The sequence below is a fragment of the Phyllobates terribilis genome, unplaced genomic scaffold (genome assembly GCF_046119375.1).
Source record: "Phyllobates terribilis strain yellow unplaced genomic scaffold, ASM4611937v1 Scaffold_2__4_contigs__length_985480577, whole genome shotgun sequence".
Classification (NCBI taxonomy): Eukaryota; Metazoa; Chordata; class Amphibia; order Anura; family Dendrobatidae; genus Phyllobates; species Phyllobates terribilis.
The window spans coordinates 548,361,594-548,382,954 of record NW_027362762.1 but is presented as its reverse complement, the minus strand read 5'-3'; positions in this window follow the sequence as shown (position 1 = coordinate 548,382,954).

Genomic DNA, 21,361 nt, shown 5'->3' with positions numbered 1-21,361 from the left:
ATGCCCCTTGGAAGTGACATGGAGGTCAGAGTGGTTTAACCAGACGGTTTTCATGCCCATAGGAAGAGACGTGGAGTTCACAGTAGCTTAACAAGACTTTTTTACTGCCCTTTGGAAGAGACGTGGAGTTCAGAGTGGTTTAACTAGACGGTTTTAATGCCCCTTGAAAGAGACGTGGAGTTCACAGTAGCTTAAAAAGATGGTTTTAATGCCCCTTGGAAGAGTTGGGGAGGTAAGAGTGATTTATCAAGATGGTTTTAATGCCCCTTGGAAGAGACGTGGAGATCACAGTAGCTTAACAAGACGGTTTTAGTGCCCCTTGGAAGAGACGTGGAGGTCAGAGTGGTTTAACAGGACGGTTTTAATGTGCTTTGGAAGAGACGTGGAGGTCAGAGTGGTTTAATAAGACGGCTTTCATGCCCATTGGAAGGGACATGGAGTTCACAGTAGCTTAACAAGACGGTTTTACCGCCGCTTGGAAGAGACTTGGAGTTCGCAGTAGCTTAACAAGACGGTTTTAATGCACCTTGGAAGAGACGTGGAGGTCAGAGTGGTTTAACAAGACGATTTTAATGCCCCTTGAAAGAGACGTGGAGTTCACAGTAGCTTAAAAAGATGGTTTTAATGCCCCTTGGAAGAGTTGGGGAGGTAAGAGTGATTTATCAAGATGGTTTTAATGCCCTTGGAAGAGACGTGGAGATCACAGTAGCTTAACAAGACAGTTTTAATGCCCCTTGGAAGAGACGTGGAGGTCAGAGTGGTTTAACAGGACGGTTTTAATGTGCTTTGGAAGAGACGTGGAGGTCAGAGTGGTTTAATAAGACGGTTTTCATGCCCATTGGAAGGGACGTGGAGTTCACAGTAGCTTAACAAGACGGTTTTAATGCCCATTGGAAGAGACATGGAGTTAACAGTAGCTTAACAAGACGGTTTTAATGCCCCTTGGAATAAACGTGGAGTTCAGAGTGGTTTAACAAGACAGATTTAATGCCCCTTGGAAGAGACGTGGAGGTCACAGTAGCTAAAAAAAACAGGTTTTAATGCCACTTGGAAGAGAAGTGGAGGTCACAGTAACTTAACAAGACGGTTTTAATGCCCCTTGAAAGAGACGTGGAGGTCACAGTAACTTAACAAGATGGTTTTAATGCCCTTTGGAAGAAACATGGAGCTCAGAGTGGTTAAACAAGACAATTTTAAAGACAATTGAAAGAGATGTGGAGTTCAGAGTGGTTTAACAAGATGGTTTTAATGCCCCTTGGAAGAGAAGTGGAGGTCACAGTAGTTTAACAAGACAGTTTTAATGCCCATTGGAAGAGACGTGGAGGTCACAATAGCTTAGAAAGATGATTTTAATGCCCTTGGAAGAGACGTGGAGATGACAGTAGATTAACAAGTCGGTTTTAATGCCCCTTGGAAGAGACGTGGAGATCACAGTAGCTTAACAATATTGTTTTAATGCCACTTGGAAGAGTTGTGGAGGTCAGAATGGTTTAACATGACTATTTTAATGCACTTTGGAAGAGACGTGGAGGTCAGAGTTGTTTAACAAGACGGTTTTAATGCCCCTTGTAAGAGATGTGGAGGTCACCGAAGCTTAACAAGATGATTTTAATGCCCCTTGGAAGAGACGTGGAGTTCAGAGTGGTTAACAAGACAGATTTAAGGCACCTTGGAAGAGACGTGGAGTTCAGAGTGGTTTAACAAGACGGTTTTAATGCCCCTTAGGAGAGACGTGGAGGTCACAGTAGCTTAACAAGACGGTTTTAATGTCCCTTGGAAGAGACGTGGAGGTCACAGTAGCTTAACAAGACGGTTTTAATGCCCCTTGGAAGAGACGTGGAGGTCAGAATGGTTAAACTTGACAGTTTTAATGCCCCTTGGAGGAGACGTGGAGTTCAGTGTTGTTTAACAAGACAGTTTTAATGCCCAATGGAAGAGATGTGGAGGTCACAAAAGCTTAACAAGATGGTTTTAATGGCCCTTGGAAGAGACGTGGAGGTCAGAGTGATTTAGCAAGACGGTTTTCATGCCTATTGGGAGAGTCGTGGAGTTCAGAGTAGCTTAACAAGACGGTTTTAATATCCCTTGGAAGAGACGTGGAGTTCACAGTAACTTAACAAGACGGTTTTAATGCCCCTTGGAAGAGACGAGGAGTTCAGAGTGGTTTAACAAGACGGTTTTAATGCCAATTGGAAGAGACATGGAGGTCACAGTAGCTTAACAAGACGGTTTTAATTCATCTTAGAAGAGACGTGGAGTTCACAGTAGCTTAACAAGACGGTTTTAATGCCCATTGGAAGAGACGTGGAGTTCATTGTAGCTTAACAAGATGGTTTTAATGCTCCTTGGAACAGACGTAGACTTCACAGTAGCTTAATAAGACGGTTTTAATGCCCCTTGGAAGAGACGTGGAGTTCAGAGTGGTTTAACATGACGGCTTTAATGCCCCTTGGAAGAGACGTGGAGGTCACAGTAGATTAGCAAGATGGTTTTAATACCCCTTTGGGAGAGACAAGGAGTTTAGAATGGTTTAACAAGACGGTTTTAATGCCCCTTGGAAGAGATGTGGAGGTCACAGTAGCTTTACAAGATGGTTTTAATGCCCCTTGGAAGAGACGTGGAGGTTACAGTAGCTTAACAAAAAGGTTTTAATGCCCCTTGGAAGAGACGTGGAGATGACAGTAGCTTAACAAGCCAGTTTTAATGCCCCTTGGAAGAGACGTGGAGATAACAGTAGCTTAACAAGATGGTTTTAATGCCCCTTGGAAGAGACGTGGAGGTCAGAGTGGTTTAACAGGACGGTTTTAATGCACTTTGGAAGAGACGTGGAGGTCAGAGTGTTTTAACACAACGGTTTAATGCCCCTTGGAAGAGATGTGGAGGTCACAGAAGCTTAACAAGACGGTTTTAATGCCCCTTGGAAGAGACATGGAGGTCAAAGTGGTTTAAAAAGATGGTTTTAATGCCCCTTAGAAGAGACGTGGAGGTCAGAGTGGTTTAACAACATGGTTTTAATGCCCCTTGGAAGAGACGTGGAGGTCACAGTAGCCTAACAAGACGGTTTTAATGCCCCTTGGAAGAGACATGGAGTTCAGAGTGGTTTAACAAGATGGTTTTAAAGCCCCTTGGAAGAGACGTGGAGTTCTCAGTAGCTTAACAAGACGGTTTTAATGCCGTTTGGCAGAGACGTGGAGGTCAGAGTGGTTTAAAAAGACGATTTCAATGCCCCTTGAAAGAGACGTGGAGTTCAGAGTGGTTTAACAACGCGGTTTTAATGCACCTTGCATGAGACGTGGAGGTCAGAGTGGTTTAACAGGCCCAGATTAAAGCGCTTTGGAAGAGACGTGAGGATCAGAGTGGTTTAACACGACGCTTTTAATGCACCTTGGAAGAGATGTGGAGGTCACAGAAGCTTAACAAGATGGTTTAATGCCCCTTGGAAAAGACGTGGAGGTCAGAGTGGTTTAACAAGACGGTTTTCATGCCCATTGGAAGAGACGTCAAGTTCACAATAGCTTAACAAGATGGTTTTAATGCCCCTTGGAACAGACGTGGAGTTCACAGTAGCTTAATAAGACTGTTTTAATGCCGCTTGGAAAAGACGTGGAGTTCAGAGTGTTTTAACAAGATGGTTTTAATGCCCCTTGGAAGAGACATGGAGGTCACAGTAGCTTAACAAGATGGTTTTAAGGCCCCGTTGGAAGAGATGTGGAGTTCAGAATGGTTTAAAAAGACGGTTTTAATGCCCCTTGGAAGAGACGTGGAGGTCACAGTAGCTTAACAAGATGGTTTTAATGCCCCTTGGAAGAGACGTGGAGGTCACATTAGCTTAACAAAACGGTTTTAATGCCCCTTGGAAGAGAAGTGGAGAAGACAGTAGCTTAACAAGCCGGTTTTAATGCCCCTTGGAAGAGACGTGGAGATCACAGTAGCTTAACAAGACGGTTTTAATGCCGCTTGGAAGAGACGTGGAAGTCAGAGTGGTTTAACAGGACGGTTTTAATGTGCTTTGGAAGAGACGTGGAGGTCAGAGTGTTTTAACATGACAATTTTAATGGCACTTGGAAGAGATGAGGAGGTCACAGTAGCTTAACAAGACGGTTTTAATGCCCCTTGGAAGAGACATGGAGGTCAGAGTGGTTTAACCAGACGGTTTTCATGCCCATAGGAAGAGATGTGGAGTTCACAGTAGCTTAACAAGACTTTTTTACTGCCCTTTGGAAGAGACGTGGAGTTCAGAGTGGTTTAACTAGACGGTTTTAATGCCCATTGGAATAGACGTGGATGTCACAGCAGCCTAACAAGACTTTTTAATGCCCCTTGGAAGAGACGTGGAGGTCACAGTAGCTTAACAAGACAGTTTTACTGCCGCTTGGAAGAGACTTGGAGTCGCAGTAGCTTAACAAGACGGTTTTAATGCACCTTGGAAGAGACGTGGAGGTCAGAGTGGTTTAACAAGACGATTTTAATACCCCTTGAAAGAGACGTGGAGTTCACAGTAGCTTAAAAAGATGGTTTTAATGCCCCTTGGAAGAGTTGGGGAGGTCAGAGTGATTTATCAAGATGGCTTTAATGCCCCTTGGAAGAGACGTGGAGATCACAGTAGCTTAACAAGACGGTTTTAATGCCCCTTGGAAGAGACGTGGAGGTCAGAGTGGTTTAACAGGACGGTTTTAATGTGCTTTGGAAGAGACGTGGAGGTCAGAGTGGTTTAATAAGACGGTTTTCATGCCCATTGGAAGGGACGTGGAGTTCACAGTAGCTTAACAAGACGGTTTTAATGCCCATTGGAAGAGACATGGAGTTAACAGTAGCTTAACAAGACGGTTTTAATGCCCCTTGGAATAAACGTGGAGTTCAGAGTGGTTTAACAAGACAGTTTTAATGCCCCTTCGAAGAGACGTGGAGGTCACAGTAGATAAAAAAAACAGGTTTTAATGCCCCTTGGAAGAGACGTGGAGGTAACAGTAACTTAACAAGATGGTTTTAATGCCCATTGGAAGAAACGTGGAGCTCAGAGTGGTTAAACAAGACAATTTTAAAGCCAATTGAAAGAGATGTGGAGTTCAGAGTGGTTTAACAAGATTTTTTTAATGCCCCTTGGAAGAGAAGTGGAGGTCACAGTAGTTTAACAAGACAGTTTTAATGCCCATTGGAAGAGACGTGGAGGTCACAGTAGCTTAGCAAGATGATTTTAATGCCCTTAGAAGAGACGTGGAGATGACAGTAGATTAACAAGTCGATTTTAATGCCCCTTGGAAGAGACGTGGAGATCACAGTAGCTTAACAATACTGTTTTAATGCCCCTTGGAAGAGACATGGAGGTCAGAATGGTTTAACATGACTATTTTAATGCACTTTGGAAGAGACGTGGAGGTCACCGAAGCTTAACAAGATGATTTTAATGCCCCTTGGAAGAGACGTGGAGTTCAGAGTGGTTAACAAGACGGATTTAAGGCACCTTGGAAGAGACGTGGAGTTCAGTGTTGTTTAACAAGACAGTTTTAATGCCCAATGGAAGAGATGTGGAGGTCACAAAAGCTTAACAAGATGGTTTTAATGCCCCTTGGAAGAGACGTGGAGGTCACAGTGGTTTAGCAAGACGGTTTTCATGCCCATTGGGAGAGTCGTGGAGTTCACAGTAGCTTAACAAGACGGTTTTAATTCCCCTTGGAAGAGACGTGGAGTTCACAGTAGCTTAACAAGACGGTTTTAATGCCCCTTGGAAGAGACGAGGAGGTCACAGTAGCTTAACAAGACGGTTTTAATTCACCTAAGAAGAGACGTGGAGTTCACAGTAGCTTAACAAGACGGTTTTAATGCCCATTGGAAGAGACGTGGAGTTCACTGTAGCTTAACAAGATGGTTTTAATGCTCCTTGGAACAGACGTAGACTTCACAGTAGCTTAATAAGACGGTTTTAATGCCCCTTGGAAGAGACTTGGAGTTCAGAGTAGTTTAACAAGACGGCTTTAATGCCCCTTGGAAGAGACGTGGAGGTCACAGTAGCTTAGCAAGATGGTTTTAATACCCCTTTGGGAGAGACAAGGAGTTTAGAATGGTTTAACAAGACGGTTTTAATGCCCCTTGGAAGAGATGTGGAGGTCACAGTAGCTTTACAAGATGGTTTTAATGCCCCTTGGAAGAGACGTGGAGGTCACAGTAGCTGAACAAAAAGGTTTTAATGCCCCTTGAAAGAGACGTGGAGATGACAGTAGTTTAACAAGCCAGTTTTAATGCCCCTTGGAAGAGACGTGGAGATAACAGGAGCTTAACAAGATGGTTTTAAAGCCCCTTGGAAGAGACGTGGAGGTCAGAGTGGTTTAACAACATGGTTTTAATGCCCCTTGGAAGAGACGTGGAGGTCAGATTGGTTTAACTAGACAGTTTTAATGCCCATTGGAAGAGACGTGGATGTCACAGCAGCTTAACAAGACGGTTTTAATGCCCCTTGGAAGAGACGTGGAGGTCACAGTAGCTTAACAAGACAGTTTTACTGCCGCTTGGAAGAGACTTGGAGGTCGCAGTAGCTTAACAAGACGGTTTTAATGCACCTTAGAAGAGACGTGGAGGTCAGAGTGGTTTAACAAGACGATTTTAATGCCCCTTGAAAGAGACGTGGAGTTCACAGTAGCTTAACAAGATGGTTTTAATGCCCCTTGGAAGAGTTGGGGAGGTCAGAGTGATTTATCAAGATGGTTTTAATGCCCCTTGGAAGAGACGTGGAGATCACAGTAGCTTAACAAGACGGTTTTAATGCCCCTTGGAAAAGACGTGGAGGTCAGAGTGGTTTAACAGGACGGTTTTAATGTGCTTTGGAAGAGACGTGGAGGTCAGAGTGTTTTAACAAAACGGTTTTAATGCCCCTTGGAAGAGATGTGGAGGTCACAGAAGCTTAACAAGACGGTTTTAATGCCCCTTGGAAGAGACATGGAGGTCAGAGTGGTTTAACAAGATGGTTTTCATGCCCATAGGAAGAGACATGGAGTTCACAGTAGATTATCAAGACTTTTTTATTGCCCTTTGGAAGAGACGTGGAGTTCAGAGTGGTTTAACAAGATGGTTTTAAAGCCACTTGAAAGAGATCTGGAGTTCAGAGTTGTTTAACAAGATGGTTTTAATGCCCCTTGGAAGAGACGTGGAGGTCAGAGTGGTTTAACAAGATGGTTTTAATGCCCCTTAGAAGAGACGTGGAGGTCAGAGTGGTTTAACAACTTGGTTTTAATGCCCCTTGCAAGAGACGTGGAGGTCAGAGTAGCCTAACAATCATAGAATCATAGAATCATAGAATGGTAGAGTTGGAAGGGACCTCCTGGGTCATCTGGTCCAACCCCCTGCTCAAAGCAGGATTCACTAGATCATCTCAGACAGATGTCTGTCCAGCCTCTGTTTGAAGACGTCCATTGAAGGGGAACTCACCACCTCTCGTGGCAGCCTGTTCCACTCATTAATCACCCTAACTGTCAAAAAGTTTTTTCTAATATCTAATCTGTGTCTCCTCCCATTTAGTTTCATCCCATTGCTTCTAGTCTTTCCTTGTGCAAATGAGAATAAAGATGATCCTTCTACAATGTGACAGCCCTTGACATATTTGTAGACAGCTATTAAGTCTCCTCTCAGTCTTCTTTTTTGCAAGCTAAACATTCCCAAATCCTGCAACCGTTCCTCATAGGACATGGTTTGCAGACCAGTCACCATTCTGGTCGCTCTTCTCTGAACTTGCTCCAGTTTGTCTATGTCTTTTTTAAAATGTGGTGCCCAAAACTGTACACAGTATTCCAGATGAGGTCTGACCAAAGAGGAGTAAAGACCGATAATGACTTCACGTGATCTAGACTGTATGCTTCTGTTAATACATCCCAGAATTGTATTTGCCTTTTTTGCTGCTGCATCACACTGTTGACTCATGTTCAGTCTATGATCTATTAGTATACCTAAGTCTTTTTCACATGTACTGTTGCTTAGCTCTATTCCTCCCATTCTGTATATGCTTTTTTCATTTTTATTGCCCAGATGTAGTACTTTGCATTTTTCCCTGTTAAAAACCATTCTGTTGGTTGCTGCCCACTGCTCCAGTTTATTTAGGTCTTTTTGAATCCTCTCTCTCTCTTCTCTAGTATTAGCTATCCCTCCTAGCTTTGTGTCATCAGCAAATTTAATCAGTTTACCCTCAATTCCTTCATCTAAATCATTGATAAAGATGTTGAACAATACAGGTCCCAGGACGGAGCCCTGTGGTACCCCACTTGAGACATTCATCCAGCTGGATGTGAAGCCATTTACAACCACCCTTTGAGTCCAATCACTAAGCCAGCTATGAATCCACCTAACAGTTGCCTGGTCCATTGCATACTTGGTCATTTTTTCAATAAGGATGGTGTGAGATACTTTGTCAAATGCTTTGCTGAAGTCAAGATATACTATATCTACAGCATTTCCCTGATCCACCCAGTCAGTGATTCTGTCATAGAAGGAAATTAAGTTAGTCTGACATGACTTGTTAGTTACAAACCCATGCTGACTCTGGTTAATCACTTCATTCTTATCCATGTACTTACATACATGTTGTTTAATAATTTGTTCAAAGATCTTTCCTGGTATAGAAGTCAGACTCACCGGCCTATAGTTCCCTAGGTCCACCTTCTTCCCCTTTTTGAAGATAGGAGCAACATTTGCTCTTCTCCAGTCTTCTGGGACTTCTCCTGTTCTCCAAGAATTTTCAAAGATTATGGAGAGTGGTTCTAAAATTTCTTCTACGATCTCCTTCAGTACTCTGGGGTGTAATTCATCTGGACCTGGAGACTTGAACTCATTTATGTTAGCTAAATATTCCCTCACAATCTTTCTGTTTACAGATAACTTGGATTCCTCTATTCCTTTAAAAGGACAGTGAAGATCAGTTGATGTTACATTTTCTTTCTGAGAAAAAACAGATGCAAAATAGGAATTAAAAAGTTCGGCCTTCTCAACATTCTCTCTTACCATTTCTCCATTTTCATCCTGCAAAAATCCTATAGCATCTTTGACTTTTCTTTTACTTTTGACATACCCCCAAAATCCTTTTTTATTGCTTTTGACATCTCTTGCAAGCCTTAATTCATTGTCAGCTTTAGCTAACCTGATACGTGCCCTGCAGGATCTGCAGACTGCATTATAATCTTCTTTAGATATGCCTCCCTCTTTCCATTTAATAAACATTTCTTTCTTTCTTTTTAGCATGTGTTTAAGTTCTGTGTTCATCCATCCTGGTTTCCTTAAATGCTTCCCATTCTTCCTACTTTTCGGGATTGTTAACGATTGTGCTTTGAGAATCTCATTTTTAAAAATTTCCCATCCTTCCTGGACATTTTTGTCCTTAAGGACATCCAGCCATTGGATCCCTCCTATTCTCTTTCTGAGTCTCTTAAAATCTGCCTTTCTAAAATCTAACCTTGAAGTCTGAGTCTTCACATGTCTTCCTCCTCTAGTTATCCAAAATTCTATAATAGCATGATCGCTGCCTCCTAGGGTCCCAGCCACCTTTACCTCCTCAACCATTTCCTCCCTGTTTATAAGGATTAGATCCAAAGTAGCAGATCCCCTTGTTTTTTCCCCTACCTTTTGGAAGATAAAGTTGTCAGCAAGAGAGGATAAGAATTTGCTTGACCTGTTAGTTTTACTTGAGAGAGATTCCCAACAAATGTCTGGATAGTTGAAATCTCCCATGACCACTACGTCATATTTTTTGGAGAACTTGGTCATTTGATACATAAAGAGTTCATCCATATCTTCAGCTTGCCCAGGTGGCCTGTAGTAAATGCCTACAATGGTGTCCTTTCCGTTGTTCTCTCCTTGTATTCTTACCCAAACAGTTTCCACAGAACTCCCAGTCTCTGAAGCTTCAATCTCTGTGCAGATATACGCTTTTCTAACATACAATGCAACACCTCCTCCTCGTTTATCAAGTCTGTTTCTTGCAAATAAGTTGTATCCTTTTAGCCTTTTATTCCAATCATGTGTATCGTCCCACCAAGTTTCAGTGATTCCAATGACATCATATTCCTTTTCCTGCATTAGTAGTTCCAATTCTCCTTGTTTGTTGCCCATGCTTTGTGCATTTGTATAAAAACATTTTAGTTTGTGATTGGTTTCTCTTTCTCCCATATTTTTATTATTTAAATTGTTTTGTTTTTGTTCTTCCTTTCCACTTCCAGTAGCAGAGATCTCAATAGTATTTGTCAGCTGTATGGCTTTTTCTGGCCTTTTGCTTCCCTTCCCACATTGTTCTAGTTTAAAGCTCTTCTGATGAGTGTAGCAAGGCGACTTCCAAATACATGTTTTCCAGTCTTCGTAAGGTGCACCCCATCTCTAGCAAGTAGTCCATCGTATAGGTAATTCATTCCGTGATCCAGAAATCCAAATCCTTGTTGACGGCACCATCGACGTAGCCAGTTGTTCACCTGTAGAATCTTATTCCACCTCATTGTTCCATGGCCATCCACTGGGAGGATGGATGAGAAGACCACCTGCGCTCCCAATTCTTTCACTTTCTTGCCTAAGTCTTCAAAGTCACTGCAGATGGTTTCCAGGTCCTTTCTTGCGGTGTCATTTGTCCCCACATGTATTAGCAGGAATGGGTAGTGATCTGTAGGTCTGAAGAGTCTTGATATCCTGTCAGACACATCTTTAATTTTTGCTCCTGGAAGACAGCACATTTCTCTTGAGGTTATGTCTGGTCTGCAGATAGCGGCCTCTGTTCCTCTTAACAGGGAATCCCCCATGACCACCACTCTCCGTTTTTTCTTCACAACATTCTTCTTTCTCCATCCAGGAGGATTCTGAGGGCTTACAAGGTTATTCATTGCTGGCAAAGTCTTATCTTGCTGTATTTCTTCATGGTGCTCCTGCGAGAGAGCCTGGTACTGGTTCCTGAGCAGTATGGGTGCTGACAGCCTCTCGATCCTCCTGCTTCGGTGGGTCACATGCTTCCATTCCTCTGTTTCGTCAGGTGCAGTTCGAATTTCTTCTCTTTCTGAATCATGAAGAGATAATTCTGCTCTGTCTAAGAACTCTTCACCTTCCTTAATGATTTTCAAGGTAGTTAACCTCTCTTCTAGATTTCGCAACTTTTCCTCCAACAGGGACACAAGCTTGCATTTCTGGCATGTGAAGTTTGGCTTTTCCACTGGCAAGTCTGTGAACATGTAGCAGGATATGCAGCTCACCAAATGGCTCCTGGACTCTTCCATGTTCTTATTGTTAATGTTCTGAAAACAGTGAAAAAAGCTTAAAAAAAAAGCTTCAAAATGCGCGCGCCGGTAGACGCGCGGTTTACCGATGTCCTCTTTTCAGCTCCAACAGCCAAAATCCAGTGTTCTTTGAGCTCGCGGAGACTCTTCACTTACCCCAAAATGCAGTGGGAATATGCAAATTATCTCCTCAGGACTCCTCCCCTGGTTTACCGATGTCCTCTTTTCAGCTCCAACAGCCAAAATCCAGTGTTCTTTGAGCTCGCGGAGACTCTTCACTTACCCCAAAATGCAGTGGGAATATGCAAATTATCTCCTCAGGACTCCTCCCCTGGTTTACCGATGTCCTCTTTTCAGCTCCAACAGCCAAAATCCAGTGTTCTTTGAGCTCGCGGAGACTCTTCACTTACCCCAAAATGCAGTGGGAATATGCAAATTATCTCCTCAGGACTCCTCCCCTGGTTTACCGATGTCCTCTTTTCAGCTCCAACAGCCAAAATCCAGTGTTCTTTGAGCTCGCGGAGACTCTTCACTTACCCCAAAATGCAGTGGGAATATGCAAATTATCTCCTCAGGACTCCTCCCCTGGTTTACCGATGTCCTCTTTTCAGCTCCAACAGCCAAAATCCAGTGTTCTTTGAGCTCGCGTAGACTCTTCACTTACCCCAAAATGCAGTGGGAATATGCAAATTATCTCCTCAGGACTCCTCCCCTGGTTTACCGATGTCCTCTTTTCAGCTCCAACAGCCAAAATCCAGTGTTCTTTGAGCTCGCGGAGACTCTTCACTTACCCCAAAATGCAGTGGGAATATGCAAATTATCTCCTCAGGACTCCTCCCCTGGTTTACCGATGTCCTCTTTTCAGCTCCAACAGCCAAAATCCAGTGTTCTTTGAGCTCGCGGAGACTCTTCACTTACCCCAAAATGCAGTGGGAATATGCAAATTATCTCCTCAGGACTCCTCCCCTGGTTTACCGATGTCCTCTTTTCAGCTCCAACAGCCAAAATCCAGTGTTCTTTGAGCTCGCGGAGACTCTTCACTTACCCCAAAATGCAGTGGGAATATGCAAATTATCTCCTCAGGACTCCTCCCCTGGTTTACCGATGTCCTCTTTTCAGCTCCAAGAGCCAAAATCCAGTGTTCTTTGAGCTCGCGGAGACTCTTCACTTACCCCAAAATGCAGTGGGAATATGCAAATTATCTCCTCAGGACTCCTCCCCTGGTTTACCGATGTCCTCTTTTCAGCTCCAACAGCCAAAATCCAGTGTTCTTTGAGCTCGCGGAGACTCTTCACTTACCCCAAAATGCAGTGGGAATATGCAAATTATCTCCTCAGGACTCCTCCCCTGGTTTACCGATGTCCTCTTTTCAGCTCCAACAGCCAAAATCCAGTGTTCTTTGAGCTCGCGGAGACTCTTCACTTACCCCAAAACGCAGTGGGAATATGCAAATTATCTCCTCAGGACTCCTCCCCTGGTTTACCGATGTCCTCTTTTCAGCTCCAACAGCCAAAATCCAGTGTTCTTTGAGCTCGCGGAGACTCTTCACTTACCCCAAAATGCAGTGGGAATATGCAAATTATCTCCTCAGGACTCCTCCCCTGGTTTACCGATGTCCTCTTTTCAGCTCCAACAGCCAAAATCCAGTGTTCTTTGAGCTCGCGGAGACTCTTCACTTACCCCAAAATGCAGTGGGAATATGCAAATTATCTCCTCAGGACTCCTCCCCTGGTTTACCGATGTCCTCTTTTCAGCTCCAACAGCCAAAATCCAGTGTTCTTTGAGCTCGCGGAGACTCTTCACTTACCCCAAAATGCAGTGGGAATATGCAAATTATCTCCTCAGGACTCCTCCCCTGGTTTTAATGCCCCTTGGAAGAGACATGGAGTTCAGAGTGGTTTAACAAGATGGTTTTAAAGCCCCTTGGAAGAGACGTGGAGTTCTCAGTAGCTTAACAAGACGGTTTTAATACCCCTTGGCAAAGACGTGGAGGTCAGAGTGGTTTAAAAAGACGATTTCAATGCCCCTTGAAAGAGACGTGGAGTTCAGAGTGGTTTAACAACGCGGTTTTAATGCACCTTGCATGAGACGTGGAGGTCAGAGTGGTTTAACAGGACCGTATTAAAGCGCTTTGGAAGAGACGTGAGGGTCAGAGTGGTTTAACACGGCGCTTTTAATGCACCTTGGAAGAGATCTGGAGGTCACAGAAGCTTAACAAGATGGTTTAATGCCCCTTGGAAAAGAAGTGGAGGTCAGAGTGGTTTAACAAGACGGTTTTCATGCCCATTGGAAGAGATGTAAAGTTCACAGTAGCTTAACAAGATGGTTTTAATGCCCCTTGGAACAGACGTGGAGTTCACAGTAGCTTAATAAGATTGTTTTAATACCCCTTGGAAGAGATGTGGAGTTCAGAGTGTTTTAACAAGACGGTTTTAATGCCCCTTGGAAGAGACATGGAGGTCACAGTAGCTTAACAAGATGGTTTTAATGCCCCGTTGGAAGAGATGTGGAGTTCAGAATGATTTAAAAAGACGGTTTTAATGCCCCTTGGAAGAGACGTGGAGGTAACAGTAGCTTAACAAGATGGTTTTAATGCCCCTTGGAAGAGACGTGGAGGTCACAGTAGATTAACAAAACGGTTTTAATGCCCCTTGGAAGAGAAGTGGAGATGACAGTAGCTTAACAAGCCGGTTTTAATGCCCCTTGGAAGAGACGTGGAGATCACAGTAGCTTAACATGACGGTTTTAATGCCACTTGGAAGAGATGTGGAGGTCACAGTAGCTTAACAAGACGGTTTAATGCCCATTGGAAGAAACGTGGAGCTCAGAGTGGTTAAACAAGACAATTTTAAAGCCACTTGAAAGAGATGTGGAGTTCAGAGTGGTTTAACAAGATGGTTTTAATGCCCCTTGGAAGAGAAGTGGAGGTCACAGTAGTTTTACAAGACAGTTTTAATGCCCATTGGAAGAGACGTGGAGGTCAGAGTGGTTTAACAAGATGGTTTTAATGCCCCTTGGAAGAGACGTGGAGGTCACAGTAGCCTACCAAGATGATTTTAATGCCCCTTGGAAGAGACGTGGAGTTCAAAGTGGTTTAACAAGATGGTTTTAATGCCCCTTGGAAGAGACGTGGAGTTCTGAGTAGTTTAACAAGACAGTTTTAATACCCCTTTGGTGAGACGTGGAGCTCTCAGTAGCTTAACAAGACGGTTTTAATGCCCCTTGGCAGAGACGTGGATGTCAGAGTGGTTTAACAGACGAATTCAATGCCCCTTGAAAGAGACGTAGAGTTCAGAGTGGTTTAACAACACGTTTTTAATGCACCTTGCATGAGAAGTGGAGGTCAGAGTGGTTTAACAGGACGGTTTTAATGCGCTTTGGAAGAGACGTGGAAGTCAGAGTGGTTTAACAAGATGGGTTTAATGCACCTTGGAAGAGATGTGGAGGTCACTGAAGCTTAAAAGATGGTTTAATGCCCCTTGGAAAAGACGTGGAGGTCAGAGTGGTTTAACAAGACGGTTTTCATGCCCGTTGAAAGGGACGTGGAGTTCACAGTAGCTTAACAAGATGGTTTTAGTGCCCCTTGGAACAGACATAGAGTTCACAGTAGCTTAATAAGACGGTTTTAATGCCCCTTTGGGAGAGACGTGGAATTTAGAATGGTTTAACATGACTGTTTTAATGCCCCTTGGAAGAGATGTTGTGGTCACAGTAGCTTAACAAGATGGTTGTAATGCCCCTTGGAAGAGACGTGGAGGTCACAGTAGCTTAACAAAATGGTTTTAATGCTCCTTGGAAGAGACGTGGAGATGACAGTAGCTTAACAAGCCGGTTTTAATGCCCCTTGGAAGAGACGTAGAGATAACAGTAGCTTAACAAGATGGTTTTAATGACCCTTGGAAGAGACGTGGAGGTCAGAGTGGTTTAACAGGACGGTTTTAATGCACTTTGGAAGAGATGTGGAGGTCAGAGTGTTTTAACAAAATGGTTTTCATGCCCCTTGGAAGAGATGTGGAGGTCACAGAAGCTTAACAAGACGGTTTTAATGCCCCTTGGAAGAGACATGGAGGTCAGAGTGGTTTAACAAGACGGTTTTCATGCCCATAGGAAGAGGCATGGAGTTCACAGTTGATTATCAAGACTTTTTTATTGCCCTTTGGAAGAGACGTGGAGTTCAGAGTGGTTTAACAAGACGGTTTTAATGCCCATTGGAAGAGACATGGAGGTCACAGTAGCTTAACAAGACAGTTTTAATGCACCTTGGAAGAGACGTGGAGACGAGAGTAGCTTAACAAGACGGTTTTAATGCCCCTTCGAAGAGACGTGAAGGTCAGAGTGTTTTAAAAAGACAGTTTTAATGCCCCTTGGAAGGAACATGGAGGTTTGAGTGGTTTAACAAGACGGTTTTAGAGCCCCTTGGAAAAGACGTGAAGTTCAGAGTAGCTTAACAAAACGGTTTAAATGCCACTTGGAAGAGACATGGACGTCACAATAGCTTAACAAAACAGTTTTAATGCCCCTTGGAAGAGACGTGGAGGTCAGAGAGGTTTATCAAGATGGTTTTAATGCCCCTTGGAAAAGCAGTGGAGGTCACAGTAGCTTAGCAAGATGGTTATAATGCCGCTTGGAAGAGACTTGGAGGTCAGATTGGTTTAACAAGAAGGTTTTAATGCCACTTGGATGAGACGTGGAGTTCACAGCAGCTTAACAAGACTGTTTTAATGCCCCTTGGAAAAGACATGGAGGTCACAGTAGCTTAACAAGACAGTTTCAATGCTCCTTGGAAGAGACATGGAGGTCACAGTAGCTTAACAAGATGGTTTTAATGCCTTTTGGAAGAGACGTGGAGTTCAGAGTGGTTAACAAGACGGTTTTAATGCCCCTTGGGAGGGACGTGGAGGTCACAGTAGCTTAACAAGATGGTTTTAATGCCCCTTGGAAGAGACGTGGAGGTCAGAGTGGTTTTACAAGACGGTTTTAAAGCCCCTTGTAAGAGACATAGAGGTCACAGTAGCTTAACAAGACGTTTTTAATGCCCCATGGAAGAGACATGGAGGTCAGAATGGTTCAACAAGATGGTTTTAATGCCCCTTAGAAGAGACGTGGAGTTCAGAGTGGTTTAACAAGACGGTTTTAATGCACCTTGGAAGAGACGTGGAGTCAACAGTAGCTTAACAATAGTGTTTTAATGCACCTTGGAAGAGACGTGGATATCACAGTAGCTTAACAAGACGGTGTTATTGCTCATTGGAAGAAACGTAGAGGTCACAGTAGCTTAACAAGACGGTTGTAATGCCCCTTGAAAAGACGTGGAGTTCACGGTAGCTTAACAAGATGGTTCTGATGCCCCTTAGAAGAAACGTGGAGGTCAGAGTGGTTTAACAAGATGGATTTAATGCCCCTCGGAAGAGACGCGGAGATCAGAGTAGCTTAACAAGACGATTTTAGTACCCCTTGGAAGAGACTTGGAGTTAAGAGTGGTTTAGTAAGACGGTTTTAATGCCCCATGGAAGAGACGTGGAGTTCACAGGAGCTTAACAAGACGGTTTTAATGCCCCTTGGAAGAGACGTGGAGGTCACAGTAGCTTAACAATATGGTTTTAATGCTCCTTGGGAGAGAAGTGGAGGTCACAGTAGCATAACAAGATGGTTTTAATGCCCCTTGGAAGAGACGTGGAGGTCAGAGTGGTTTTACAAGACGGTTTTAAAGCCCCTTGAAAGAGACATAGAGGTCACAGTAGCTTAACAAGACGTTTTTAATGCCCCATGGAAGAGACAAGGAGGTCAGAATGGTTCAACATGATGGTTTTAATGCCCCTTAGAAGAGACGTGGAGTTCAGAGTGGTTTAACAAGACGGTTTTAATGAACCTTGGAAGAGACGTGGAGTCAACAGTAGCTTAACAATAGTGTTTTAATGCACCTTGGAAGAGACGTGGATATCACAGTAGCTTAACAAGACGGTGATATTGCTCATTGGAAGAGACGTAGAGGTCACAGTAGCTTAACAAGACGGTTGTAATGCCCCTTGAAAAGACGTGGAGTTCACAGTAGCTTAACAAGATGGTTCTGATGCCCCTTAGAAGAAACGTGGAGGTCAGAGTGGTTTAACAAGATGGATTTAATGCCCCTCGGAAGAGACGCGGAGATCAGAGTAGCTTAACAAGACGATTTTAGTACCCCTTGGAAGAGACTTGGAGTTAAGAGTGGTTTAGTAAGACGGTTTTAATGTCCCATGGAAGAGACGTGGATTTCACAGGAGCTTAACAAGACGGTTTTAATGCCCCTTGGAAGAGACGTGAAATTCAGAGTAGCTTAATAAGATGGTTTTAATGCCCCTTGGAAGAGACTTGGAGGTCACAGTAGCCTAACAAGACGGTTTTAATGCCCCTTGGAAGAGACGTGGAGTTCAGAGTTGTTTAACAAGACGGTTTTAATGCCCATTGGAACAGACATGGAGGTCACAATAGCTTAACAAGACGGTTTTAATGCCCCTTGTTAGAGAAGTGGAGATGACAGTAACTTAACAAGACAGTTTTAATGCCCATTTGTAGAGACGTGAAGGTCAGATTGGTTTAACAAGAAAGTTTTAATGCCCTTTGGAAGAGATGTGGATGTCAGAGTGGTTTAACAAGACAGTTTTAATGCCCCTTGGATGAGACGTGGAGATCAGAGTGGTCCAACTAGATGGTTTTAATAACCCTTGGAAGAGACGTGGAGGTCAAAGTGGTTTAACAAGGCGGTTTTAATGCCCCTTGGAAAAGACGTGGAGTTCAGAGTCGTCTAACTAGATGGTTTTAATAACTCTTGGAAGAGACGTGGAGGTCAGAGTGGTTTAACAAGGTGGTTTTAATGCCCCTTGGAAGAGACGTGGAGGTCAAAGTAGCTTAACAAGATGGTTTTAATGCCCCTTGGTAGAGACTTGGAGTTCCCAGTAGCTTAACTAAATAGTTTTAATGCCCCTTGGAGGAGACGTGGAGGTCAGAGTGGTTTAACAAAATGGTTTTAATAGCCCTTGGAAGAGACGTGAAGTTCAGAGTGGTTTAACAATACGATTTTAATGCCCTTTGGAAGAGATGTGTAGGTAACAGTAACTTAACAAGACAGTTTTAGTGCCCCTTGGAAGAGACGTGGATGTCAGAGTGGTTTACCAAGATGGTTTGATGCCCCTTGGAAGAGACGTAGAGGTTAGAGTGGTTTAACAAAATGGTTTTAATTCCATTGAAAGAGACGTGGGGGTCAATGTTGTTTAACAAGACGGTTTTAATGCCCCTTGGAAGAGAAGTGGAGCTCAGAGTGGTTTAACAAGACGGTTTTAATTCCCCTTGGAAGAGACATGGAGTTCAGAGTGGCTTAACAAGTCACTTTTAATGCCCCTTGGTAGAGACGTGGTGGTCACAGTAGCTTAACAAGATGGTTTTACTGCCCCTTGGAAGAGACGTGGAGGTCACAGTAGCTTAACAAAAAGGTTTTAATGCCCCTTCAGTGAGACGTGGAGTTCACATTAGCTTAACAAGACGATTTTAATGCCCATTGGAAAAGACGTGGAGTTCACAGTATCTTAACAAGACAGTTTTAATGCCCCTTGGAAGAGACTTGGAGGTCGCAGTAGTTTAACAAGATGGTTTTAATGCACCTTGGAAGAGACGTGGAGGTCAGAGTGGTTTAACAAGATGGTTTTAATGCCCCTTGGAAGAGACGCGGAGTTCACAGTAGCTTAACAAGATGGATTTAATGCCCCTTGGAAGAGTTGTGGAGGTCAGAGTGATTTAGCAAGATGGTTTTTACGTCCCTTTGAAGAGATGTGGAGGTCAGAGTAGTTTAACAGGACGGTTTTAATTTGCTTTGGAAGAGATGTGGAGATCAGAGTGGTTTAATAAGACAGTTTTCTTGCCCATTGGAAGGGATGTGGACTTCACAGTAGCTTAAAAAGACGGTTTTAATGCCCCTTGGAAAAGACGTGGAGTTCAGAGTGGTTTAACAAGATGGTTTTAATGCCCCTTGAAAGAGACGTGGAGGTCACAGTAGGTTAACAAGACAGTTTTATTGTTTCTTTGGAAGAGACGTGGAGTTCAGAGTGGTTTAACAAGAAGGTTTAAATTCCCCTTGGAAGAGACATGGAGGTCACAGTAGCTTAACAAGATGGTTTTAATGCCCCTTGGAAGAAACGTGGAGGTCACAGTAATTTAACAAGTTGGTTTTAATGCCCCTTGGAAGAAGAGTGGAGGTCAGAGTGGTTAAACTAGATGGTTTTAAAGCCACTTGAAAGAGATCTGGAGTTCAGAGTGGTTTAACAAGATGGTTTTAATGCCCCTTGGAAGAGAAGTGGAGGTCACAGTAGTTTAACAAGACAGTTTTAATGCCCATTGGAAGAGACGTGAAGGTCACACTGGTTTAACAAGATGGTTTTAATGCCCCTTAGAAGAGACGTGGAGGTCACAGTAGCCTAAGAAGACGGTTTTAATGCCCCTTGGAAGAGACATGAAGTTCAGAGTGGTTTAACAAGATGGTTTTAATGCCCCTTGGAAGAGACGTGGAGTTCTCAGTAGCTTAACAAGACGGTTTTAATGTCCCTTGGCAGATACGTGGAGGTCAGAGTGGTTTAAAAAGACGATTTCAATGCCCCTTGAAAGAGACGTGAAGTTCAGAGTGGTTTAACAACACGGTTTTAATGCACCTTGCATGAGACGTGGAGGTCAGTGTGGTTTAACATGACGCTATTAATGCGCTTTGGAAGAGATGGGAGGGTCAGAGTGGCTTAACTAGGCGGGTTTAATGCACCTTGGAAGAGATATGGAGGTCACAGAAGCTTAACAAGATGGTTTAATGACCCTTGGAAGAGATGTGGAGGTCAGAGTCGTTTAACAAGTCGGTTTTCATGCCCATTGGAAGAGACGTGGAGTTCACAGTAGCTTAAGAAGATGGTTTTAATGCCCCTTGGTACAGACGTGGAGTTCACAGTAGCTTAATAAGACTGTTTTAATGCCCCTTGGAAGAGACGTGGAGTTCAGAGTGGTTTAACAAGACGGTTTTAATGCCCCTTGGAAGAGACATCGAGGTCACAGTAGCTTAACAAGATGGTTTTAATGCCCCGTTGGAAGAGACGTGGAGTTCAGAATGGTTTAAAAAGATGGTTTTAATGCCCCTAGGAAGAGACGTGGAGGTCACAGTAGCTTAACAAGATGGTTTTAAAGCCCCTTGGAAGAGACGTGGAGGTCACAGTAGCTTAACAAAATGGTTTTAATGCCCCTTCAATGAGACGTGGAGTTCACATTAGCTTAACAAGACGATTTCAATGCCCATTGGAAAAGACGTGGAGTTCACAGTATCTTAACAAGACAGTTTTAATGCCCCTTGGAAGACACTTGGAGGTCGCAGTAGTTTAACAAGACGGTTTTAATGCACCTTGGAAGAGACGTGGAGGTCAGAGTGGTTTAACAAGACGGTTTTAATGCCCCTTGGAAGAGACGCGGAGTTCTCAGTAGCTTAACAAGATGGTTTTAATGCCCCTTGGAAGAGTTGTGGAGGTCAGAGTGATTTAGCAAGATGGTTTTTTACGCCCCTTTGAAGAGACGTGGAGATCACAGTAGCTTAACAAGACGGTTTTAATGCCCCTTGGAAGAGACGTGGAGGTCAGAGTAGTTTAACAGGACGGTTTTAATTTGCTTTGGAAGACATGTGGAGATCAGAGTGGTTTAATAAGACAGTTTTCATGCCCATTGGAAGGGACGTGGAGTTCACAGTAGCTTAAAAAGACGGTTTTAATGACCATTGGAAGAGACGTGGAGTTAACAGTAGCTTAAAAAGACGGTTTTAATGCCCCTTGGAAAAGATGTGGAGTTCAGAGTGGTTTTACAAGATGGTTTTAATGCCCCTTGGAAGAGACGTGGAGGTCACAGTAGGTTAACAAGACAGTTTTAATGTTTCTTTGGAAGAGACGTGGAGTTCAGAGTGGTTTAACAAGAAGGTTTAAATTCCCCTTGGAAGAGACGTGGAGGTCACAGTAGCTTAAAAAAACTGGTTTTAATGCCCATTGGAAGAGACATGGAGGTCACAGTAGCTTAACAAGACGGTTTTAATGCCCCTTGGAAGAAACGTGGAGGTCACAGTAACTTAACAAGACGGTTTTAATGCC